The sequence below is a fragment of the Artemia sp. Qi Xiang Cuo genome, chromosome 1 (assembly GCF_049724085.1).
Source record: "Artemia sp. Qi Xiang Cuo chromosome 1, ASM4972408v1, whole genome shotgun sequence".
NCBI lineage: Eukaryota > Metazoa > Arthropoda > Branchiopoda > Anostraca > Artemiidae > Artemia > Artemia sp. Qi Xiang Cuo.
Window position 1 is genome coordinate 63,420,887 of NC_142794.1, and position 9,453 is coordinate 63,430,339.

The window sequence follows — 9,453 nt, forward strand, 5'->3', positions numbered from 1 at the left end:
TAACACTAACAGATATTCTCTTCGATGCATCAACTTTTTTCCTTAATACTAACATACTTTACCTAGCACACTCAAATTTCTCTTAGAAATAACACTTTTCGTCAGTGATAACACGTTTTCTGCTTGAAGTAGCAAGCTTTCTGTCAAAAATACTAAAAAAATTTTCTTACAAGTAACAATTATTTCGTTATGAAAACAAGTTTTCTGTTCGAACTAGCAAGTTTTCTGTCAAAGATACCGAATTATTCCCCCGGATGCAGCCTAGGATGACGTATTGCACATAAGTGGGTTTTACGTAATAGTTTAGTGGATATTACTGCTTACTTATGCAATTTAGATGCATATGTTATTGTTTTTCTTCAAGATTTTTTTCTTCGAGACATTTTTTTCTTAGAGACATTTTTTTCGAGACGTTTCTTTTCTTAAAGACGTTTTTCTTCAAGACATTTTTCTTCGAGACGTTTTTTAGACATTTTTTCTTCGGGGTGTTTTTTTTTTTTTCTAGACGTTGTTTTTCCTTGAATTTCCTCATATCATTCCCCAAACCGCTTACGCAAGATGTATTTTCATTCAAGGAGCCTTAATAATCTGTCATCAAATGTTTTTGTCAATTGCAGGAAACGAACGTGAGACCCGAGATTTCCAATGAAACAACGCCAAAGTCAACTGAACTGACTAGCCACTGTTATCATTATATTCTTCGAAATAGATTCTGTGCAATAGGCTTCTTGATCTTAATAATAATTTTCTCCTATTCCCTTCTCCGTAAGCTATGGATAGTGTGTTTTTATTCCCGGGGAATAATTCCCGCGGAAGGAAAAAATCCACTCACTGCACCCAAGCAACTAGCAAGTGTTATTGACTATTGATTTATTGTGCACACGTGGTTTTTAGCAAATAGTTTAAGGGATATTATTGTTTAATTATGCAAAGCCCTAGCAACTAGATCACTGTGCCCTAGCAACCAGCAAGTGCTATTGATTATTGATCTATGTTTTGAGAAAAACCCTGCAAAGATTTACATGTTTTCATCGATTTTCAAACAACAAAACATTTTGAAGCACATATTTGGTTATTTCCATCATGTTTTGACCTACAAAAAACTTTGAAGGAGACACTTACTTGTTTTTTAATGTGTTTTCAAGTATCAGCACATTTTTCTCCTCGAACTTATATCCGTTAAATATTCATATATTAAGAAAAAAATAGAATAACAAAAGAAAAACAAAATTTAAACTTACTATCCAGCTGTCAAATTGACCCTCTTTCTTTTTATTGCCCTATTCAACTAAAAAAAATGAAATGAACAAGTTCAAAAAAATTTTCGTCACAAGAGAATCTTATCAAATAGTTTGTGAAAAAAAACTGGAAGTAAAGAGTGACTTGGACCAATATTCACCAAAACTAAAAATTTAATTCTCGTGACAATTGCTACACCGGCAGTATTGGCTTTTTATGCTAACTCTAAATGTTTAGAATTCTTTCAGTTTATTGTCACCCACCCAAAACCAAAAATCTTAGAAAATTGGCCTTATTTTTGAAAAAGGCCCACCCCCCCCCAAAAAATCAAGCGGTCTTATTGAAAAGCTCTTTATTAGGTACATCATATCAGAAAATCCTACCGTAGAGGTTTCAAGCTCCAATCTTCTTTTGTTTTTTTCCAGGGGCGATTCTATCACACCAAAGGTCCAAGATAATTGGGAGGGAGCTCATTCAAACGCTCCTTTTTAAGTGGCCAAACAGATTGGACCAGGTGAAAGTCTTGTTTTCTTGCTGTTTTAGGGCACAAAACTACAATTTTACCCCGAGGAGGATGAACTTGCAATCAATTTAAAATTCTGTAAAGCTAATTGATTTATATGCATGAATAACTATACTTCAGGCTTTCTAGTTGTAAAAGAAGTAATGCCACATAGTGGCAGCACTGGATTCAACCAAGTTTATTCACTTTATTTGTAATGATATTAGGCTATGATTAGTGATCTGTAATAGTGTATTAGCTATAATGAGGGGGTTGAGTCATTGTATAGGTGGGGGTTGGGTAGAGTCATAAGAAAAAACTAAATTTTAATCGACAAACTGCTTACTCTTGATGAGGCTTCAGATAAATGTTGAAAGAGGTAGGGGAAGGGATTAAGAATTAATTAAATTGTTTCGCTATACAGCAAAAATGTTACATTCCCATTTCTACCAGCACGGAGGTGGATAGCAAGGCAGGTAATCATCAGCCCTGCCAGGAAATTTCTTTGGGGTGGCAAACACTGCAAGGAACTTGGTTTTCATCAATTTTAAACGGTGTTATTTTCTTTTTCTAGTTTTCTTGTTGAAGTACTTCAATGTTGTCAGTTTTTTTCTCTTTTCCTCTTTTCCCCCTCCTTTCACGTTATTTCTTTTTTGTTTTAGCTTCTTTTAAATTATTATGTGTTACACTGTATTTGGTAATCTTTGATTTATATATTGATTTGTGTCGTATTTTATGTGTTTTTCCTCGTGACACTCCACGTATTGTACCTCTGTACAGTGTGGGTTAAAAATAAATAATAATAATAATAATGTATTTAAGCAAATCTATGTAATTTATTTATTGATAAGAAAATCCTGTTTTAGAGTTTGTGATGGCTTCAGTTATGTAGAAGATTAAAATTCTCACATAATTTCCATCCACACAAATAATAATACTTCTGTTCTTCCAACCGAAATTATTTTGTAGTAATATTAACAAGGACTTCTTACCAAATTACTATTCATCGCCAATTTTTAAGTAGCCTATATTCAAATTTTATCCAAAACTGAAATTGAAAATTTAAACTTAGGACGGTACTAATACACGTACAATTATGGATTTACACGTTTTAAAAGCAATTAACCAGGATACAAGGGACGGGTGCCTCAAATTGTATCTTGGTTAGGCTTTGGTATGATTTGGAAAACAATCAGAAATTAAATAAAAAACAGTTTTTCCACTGAAAATAAGAAACAGATTTGAAACCTATTTGAACAGATAATTCTTTATATGAAGGAGACTGCCTCCTCTTTAGCTCCTTACTCTGTACTGTGAAGTTTGGCTTTTTTCCAAAATTCTAAAGAAAATTTGCAATTGGAAAGATAAAATTTTTTAAAGCACTAAAAAAACTTTTGTTCAGTAAGCAAAGTGTTGAAAAAGGGGCATTCCCGCTTATATACAAAGTAATTTATATTTGCTATAAGTTTTAAACTTGCTCCTTGCTTTAGTTGAAATTACTTTTCTATTTGTTTGATTACATTTCATGTACTGTAAAGTTTTATGAATACAGTACTTTTGGTAACGCAGAAAAAAGATCAATATTTCAATGATCTCTGTTTGGATTTTGATGGGTAATCAAACAGTTCGTAGTAATGAACTGTGAGTACGGAGCGACCCGGCTCAATAGTAGCCGAAACTCTAAAAAAATGAATTTTGATAGCAATTGATATATCAAAGCAATTGGCTTATCATTCTGATTCCAGATATATACTTTTAATTAAGTTCAGTCTGACCCATCAAAAGCTACGATCCTGGAAAAATTTGTCTGATTTTCAAAAAAAGGGGAAAGACCCCCTTGAAGTCATAGAATTTTAATCAAATCAGATTCAGCGTATGAAAGAACCCTACTGTAGAGGTTTCAAGCTCATATCTGCAAAAGAATGGAATTTTGTAATTTTTGCCAGAAGAAAGATAACGGATGGGTGTTTACTTGTTTTTTTTTCTTTGGGTAATCGTATTGATCATTGGGCCTAGACCATCGAGAGAGGGTTCATTCTAATGGAAATAAAAGATTCCAATGCTCTTTTTAAGTGACAAAAATGATTGGAGGGCAACTAGGCCCCCTCCCATGCCACCTTTTTCCAAAATTGTCCAATCAAAATTTCGAGATAGCTTTTATCTTCAGCATAGTTGAAAGGCCCAATAACTATGTCTTTAGGGACAAAATGAGTAGTGTCTTATAAAAGGTTTCACGATTACATGAATATACAGTGTAGTTTGACGAGCACATTGCAAAAAGCGACCAATCCTTTTATATTATATACCTATAAAGTGACCAAACACGTTTTGAGAGTATAATTGTGATTGTATAACGCAATCAGAATGGTTTGTGTGGCAACACCCATTTTTTAGGGGCAATCAGATAGAGCGGAGGTTACTCCATATACGATAACTTGATTGATAATTGGATTCGAATAAAAGGAGTGATTTTCATTGCAATTCATATTAGTAAGAGAATTGAATTCAGAGAGAATAGTTTATTTGAGAGGATATTAGTAGAGAAAATGAGTGGATCATTTACACTATTGGAGATTGATGGGGGAGCCGGAAGCAGCAAAGATATACAAGTACCAAACGTGGCTGTGGAAATAACAGGAGGCTGTAGACTATGCCTTGAATGGGATGATATGTATGCTAGATATGTGATATCATTGAGCAAATTTTAAATCGAACAGCAATTATACTTTGCTGCGAAACTGAATACTGGGCTTATAAATTGACTTAAGGCAGCAATATATGCACTAGTGAAATATATTGATGAAAATAAATTGAATCAGTGATTATTATTGTTGTAATTATGATCAATAAAATTGTTTCTAAATCAAAGATATTTTTTTTCTATAGTATACTAGCGTATATATTTTTTTTAGGATAGAAAAAAATTCTGGTTAGTCTGAAGTTGGTTGTGAGAGTGTTAGAACTCTACAAAAAATGATAGATTTGAGAAAGAGCGAATCATGGGGAATCTAGTGTTTATGGAAAAACGTTTGATTCTAGAGGATGATTTTCTAGAGCTGTCTATTTTCTCAGGGATTGCTTCTCGATATAATGAAAACTGCTTCTCCGTCATTAGACTATTGCATGAAGCTTTTACATTGTGGTCCAAATGCATTTACACAATTTAATGATATATTAATCACGACACGACAAAATTATATTGTGGAGATGTTTTTAAACACTAGTTTAGAAATTTAGGAATTTTTTTTCATGAGAAAGATGGTGTTCAAGGGTGACTTACTCCTCTCTATCTCTATCCCAACTCAATTTGTTGTTATTGGTAGCCCAGTTTGATTGTGGCAGTGAGAGTGTCAACAAACATGAAAAAATGTTCCATACATGTCCACTATGCATGTGCACACTGGGCAGCCGGTCATAATGTGAGAATTTCACAATGATTGATGAGTATGATGAAAAGTGTAGATTATGCAACCCGTGTAAATTGCATAGAGGATATGCTGTACAAATTAAAGGTTGTAATTCCTCTCTTGAAGAGGTGTGTGAATCTCATCCTAGAGGGCACCTATGCTCCAATTGCCATTATGATAAATGTAATCAGTGGGAGAATACATATCCTGGTATGATTGGAAAGAATCCTAAGCATGATTTTAATTTACTGCTGCGAGATTGGTATCGTCATGGTTTTAGATTGTTCTGGGAGGAGGAGCCGGGTCAGCGATTCAACTGTTGGAACAACAAAAGAATTTGGTTTCTACGTCATCGTTGTGAAGACAATGGGTATTATGATTATAAGCCTACTGATTTTTATTTGGCTGTGACAGAATGTGATTCGCCACTTGAGGACACTGTTTGTGATATTGCTTCAAATAAGCAAATTGAAACATGTAAATTCTACAGAATGAATGAGAATAGTATCATTGACTATACAAAGAGATATGACAAGAGTGAAGTTACACTCTATTGTAGAAAAAGCAACCCTGACATTGCAGCACATCAGGATCAGTAAACTTTGAATTCAGATAATCTACCTGAATTAGTTGTTATCGACAAATACCTATACCTAGTAGAAGATGAAATCTAAAGAGTAGAAAAGTCGTTTTTATCATGTATATACAATTTTCAATTATTAATAAACAATTTAAAATACAATTTTATAACATCTTATTCGTAGGGCACAAAAATCAATATTAAACACGCTTGTAAGTATATTTTCCACTAGAAAGTCGTTCAATCGAGGTAAGTCAACACAGATGTCGGGAAACTGCTTGTAGGTATAGCCATGACATCTGAACATGAAAAAGAGTAGAGCATGAAAGCCACATGTCTTAGTCGTTAAATCCTGTACTCTTCGTTGATTTTGAATAATAGTTTTCCCACTGCTTTCAATAAAGTTGCTGATGTGTTGAGTGTATAATTTATATGATGGACCAAGAGGATCAAAAAATTCAATATTCTTCGCTGTTTGAAAGGTACATAGCCAATGGCCTGTCTTCAAAGTCAAGGGACTACTATTAACAATGATTAGGGTAGTGTTAAAACTTAGAATTTTTTCAATGAAGTCTAATGGTATGCAACAGGACTTTTATTGACACATGTATGGATCCGTACTAAATACGTTGATTATCTGGTTTTTGTTCATGGTGCTAGGTCTAGTAAAACACTCCCGTCGGGTGTGATTTCCCAATAGCTTTCAAATTGCCCCAATGATATTAGTGAGATAGTTTCAGTCGGGGCAGTGGCAGATATGAACTGTAAACGTAAAGCCACTGTTCATAGTAAGGTCATATACTTGGCCTCCACAAGGTCTGAACCATTCAAACCATGGTTTTCCTACAACATTGGAGCGGTTATTTTACTTTCAAATAGTTGAGAGTCATGATCTAGGGATTGCATGGTCAACTCGTGGAGAGTTCTATAGGATTTTTTGTAAAATCATAGAGTGTACAGCGGAATACCATTCACTTTGCACACAAGGCTAGATAGACTGAAAAAACTAAAATCATGGGGGAATCAGTCCAGGATCTAACGGCACTGCCACTCTTCACAAAGGCAAAACACAATTTTGATGGGATTTCTCCATTGATAAATGATGAATCGGTATAGCTACGAGAGCCGGTGACAATGTGACGTTGATCGGTGATCGTATGGGGGACAAGAAGTTTAATGTTGTTGCCATTGGCTCTTCGCTTTTCCACTGCCAATGCAACAGTGCTCATAACTTGTTGTTTTTGGACGTGGAGAATTGCCGATGTGATTAAGACATTTGCATCGGATGCTGTAGGAAGTGTTTTTCTCAAAATGAAATTCGATGGGGCCAGTTACAATTTTATGTCAATCTTGACATTGGGGGTAACCATTGGGATATATTGAATATCTCATGATTTAATTTTCCAACTAAATGACACTCCTGGGTCACTGAAGTAGTCAACTCACCGTCATTATCAACAGCTGATCGATATTCATACCCCAATGACTGTCCTCTCTACTCCTTACATGCTTTTGGTGTCATCATCATAAATTGTATGTAGGTTGCATAGTTGGATTAATTATTGCGAGTGCTCACCAATGTTTCATTAATAAATTCATTAATTTGTTTGAACAGGTTGTTTAGAATACAGTATTCGTAGGAGAGACCATCGGCAACAGTTAGAGTTGTATTATCTGACTTTTTCTTCACCGCAACATTTAAATAAATAAATGTTGATGACAAATCAATGAAAAAGTCTTCATTGGAAAATATTTGAAAGTGTATGTTTTCCGAGAGGGGTTGTTGGGGTTGAAATTATCCACAGTAGCCATACTTGACACTGAAATAAACATTTTCAGCATTGAACAGATTCAATCAGGAACTGATTGATGGATGTGATTCCTTGTGGGGGAGATAAGTCATATTAAGAGAAGAAATCCTTCTTTGATCAAACAGTCTTTTTCTTTTTCTTCTTCTTATTGTTCTTCCTTGTTTTATTCCTCAAATTAATTGTTGATGTCCTTTGCTTCCCGCCTGGGTAGACACTGGTGAGTGAATGACGCCCACGCATCCTTTTCAATCCCTTCCCATTTTGCTGAGATTTTAATTCCTCACCAACGGCTCTTGCTGAAGATCTAATATTTTCCTTAACCCTCTCCTTGAAATTCTTATCCAACCCCCAGTCCTGTAGTGTTGAGGCAGCAAAATTTGATGCAAGATACAAGATATTTTCTGGCAAGGGGTAGTGCAGAACGAAATAGCCTAGCAAACCAACTACCAAGACCATAGCCAGACATTGTATTATGCCCCTTGTAGTAGTCCAATCCATTGCCTATTTGACGTGGACTCAGAGCACCAACATAGCAATCGATATCGGGACAAACAAATGGAATTCTTCTATTGTTCATTTTAGGTGGTGCTGGTGTCGCCGACAATGGGTCGAAAATTATATGTAATCAATGCTATGTAATGCCTTTTGTTATTGCTAGAGGATCACCCAATTCACTTCTTAGTGTTAACTGACAGAGTTCCAAATACGAAGTGTTTACAAGAACATACTGAAGATACTTTATATTATAGTGATGAATAAGTTCGTGAGTTGTTTTTCGTTCAAGAACACGTAGGAGGGAGATATTTGAATTACCAACTCTCAATGTTTCCACAAAGGATGCATAGAGAAATATGCAAGAGTCCGAGGCGAAACCAAGTGCATAATCAGCAAAAGTAACTTGATCCATCCCGTAAATGGTGCCAGCGTTTTTCCCATTGATCATATTCTGTTGAAAGCCAAGAACGTCTCTCAGATTATCATTGAGAATAATTATTTCAGCCTCAACAGGTGAGTTAATTAAAATCCTATCGTGTTCCATTGAAAAATTTAAATGGAATGTACCATTCCTACGATATGATATTTTTCTATTGATTGTATGACACAAATCTCTCATATCAGAATATTCAATAAATTTCAATTTGACATGTGGATATTCGCTAGATTTAAGTACTTCAACCCATTCATACTCGACAAAGAGTGACCAATCGAATGGTATAACTTTTATATCATGCACAGGATCCTTTCTCAGGATGTCATAGGTATTTTTGAGAATACAATCGAAAAGAGCCACTTCATACTTTCCGTCATCGAATTTTATGGCGGGGGAGAGTTTAGTCCAAAAATCACTTGTCTTATTCAAGTCGTTGTAGAGAGGATCGGAAACGTTGGAAATAAATGTTACATAGAAATCATTGGGCATTGTAAATATCTTCCACATCGATCCAGGAATCGAAATCAGAGTTGTATCCTTGCCACCAAACAAGTAACTGTTTCTTACCCCTGTGAATACGAGTCCTTAATATCTTTTCAATTTGATAGATTTCAATATTATTGTTAACTATCTGTAGTTCAAAGTCATAAAAGCTGCTGAAAATATCTTCATATTTGGTATCATGCAAATGATAATGTAAGGGTTTAGTGTCTAGGATTTTTGCCACTTTAAAAAGTTCTGTGGACCACAAGTAATTCCCCTTTTCAAAAACATTAGTTGTTCTATTAATTCGAACAGTATCACCAACGTTGAATTTTTTTTATTGACAATCGTTTCATTGGAATATTGTTTAAGAAAAGTACCAATTGTATCTTGATCAGCATGATGTACTTCTGTTGTGGTTGAGTTTGATAGTGATTGATTAGGTCATTGATTATAAATTAACATAATTTTATCTAGAACATTAATAAAAGCAGCCGTTT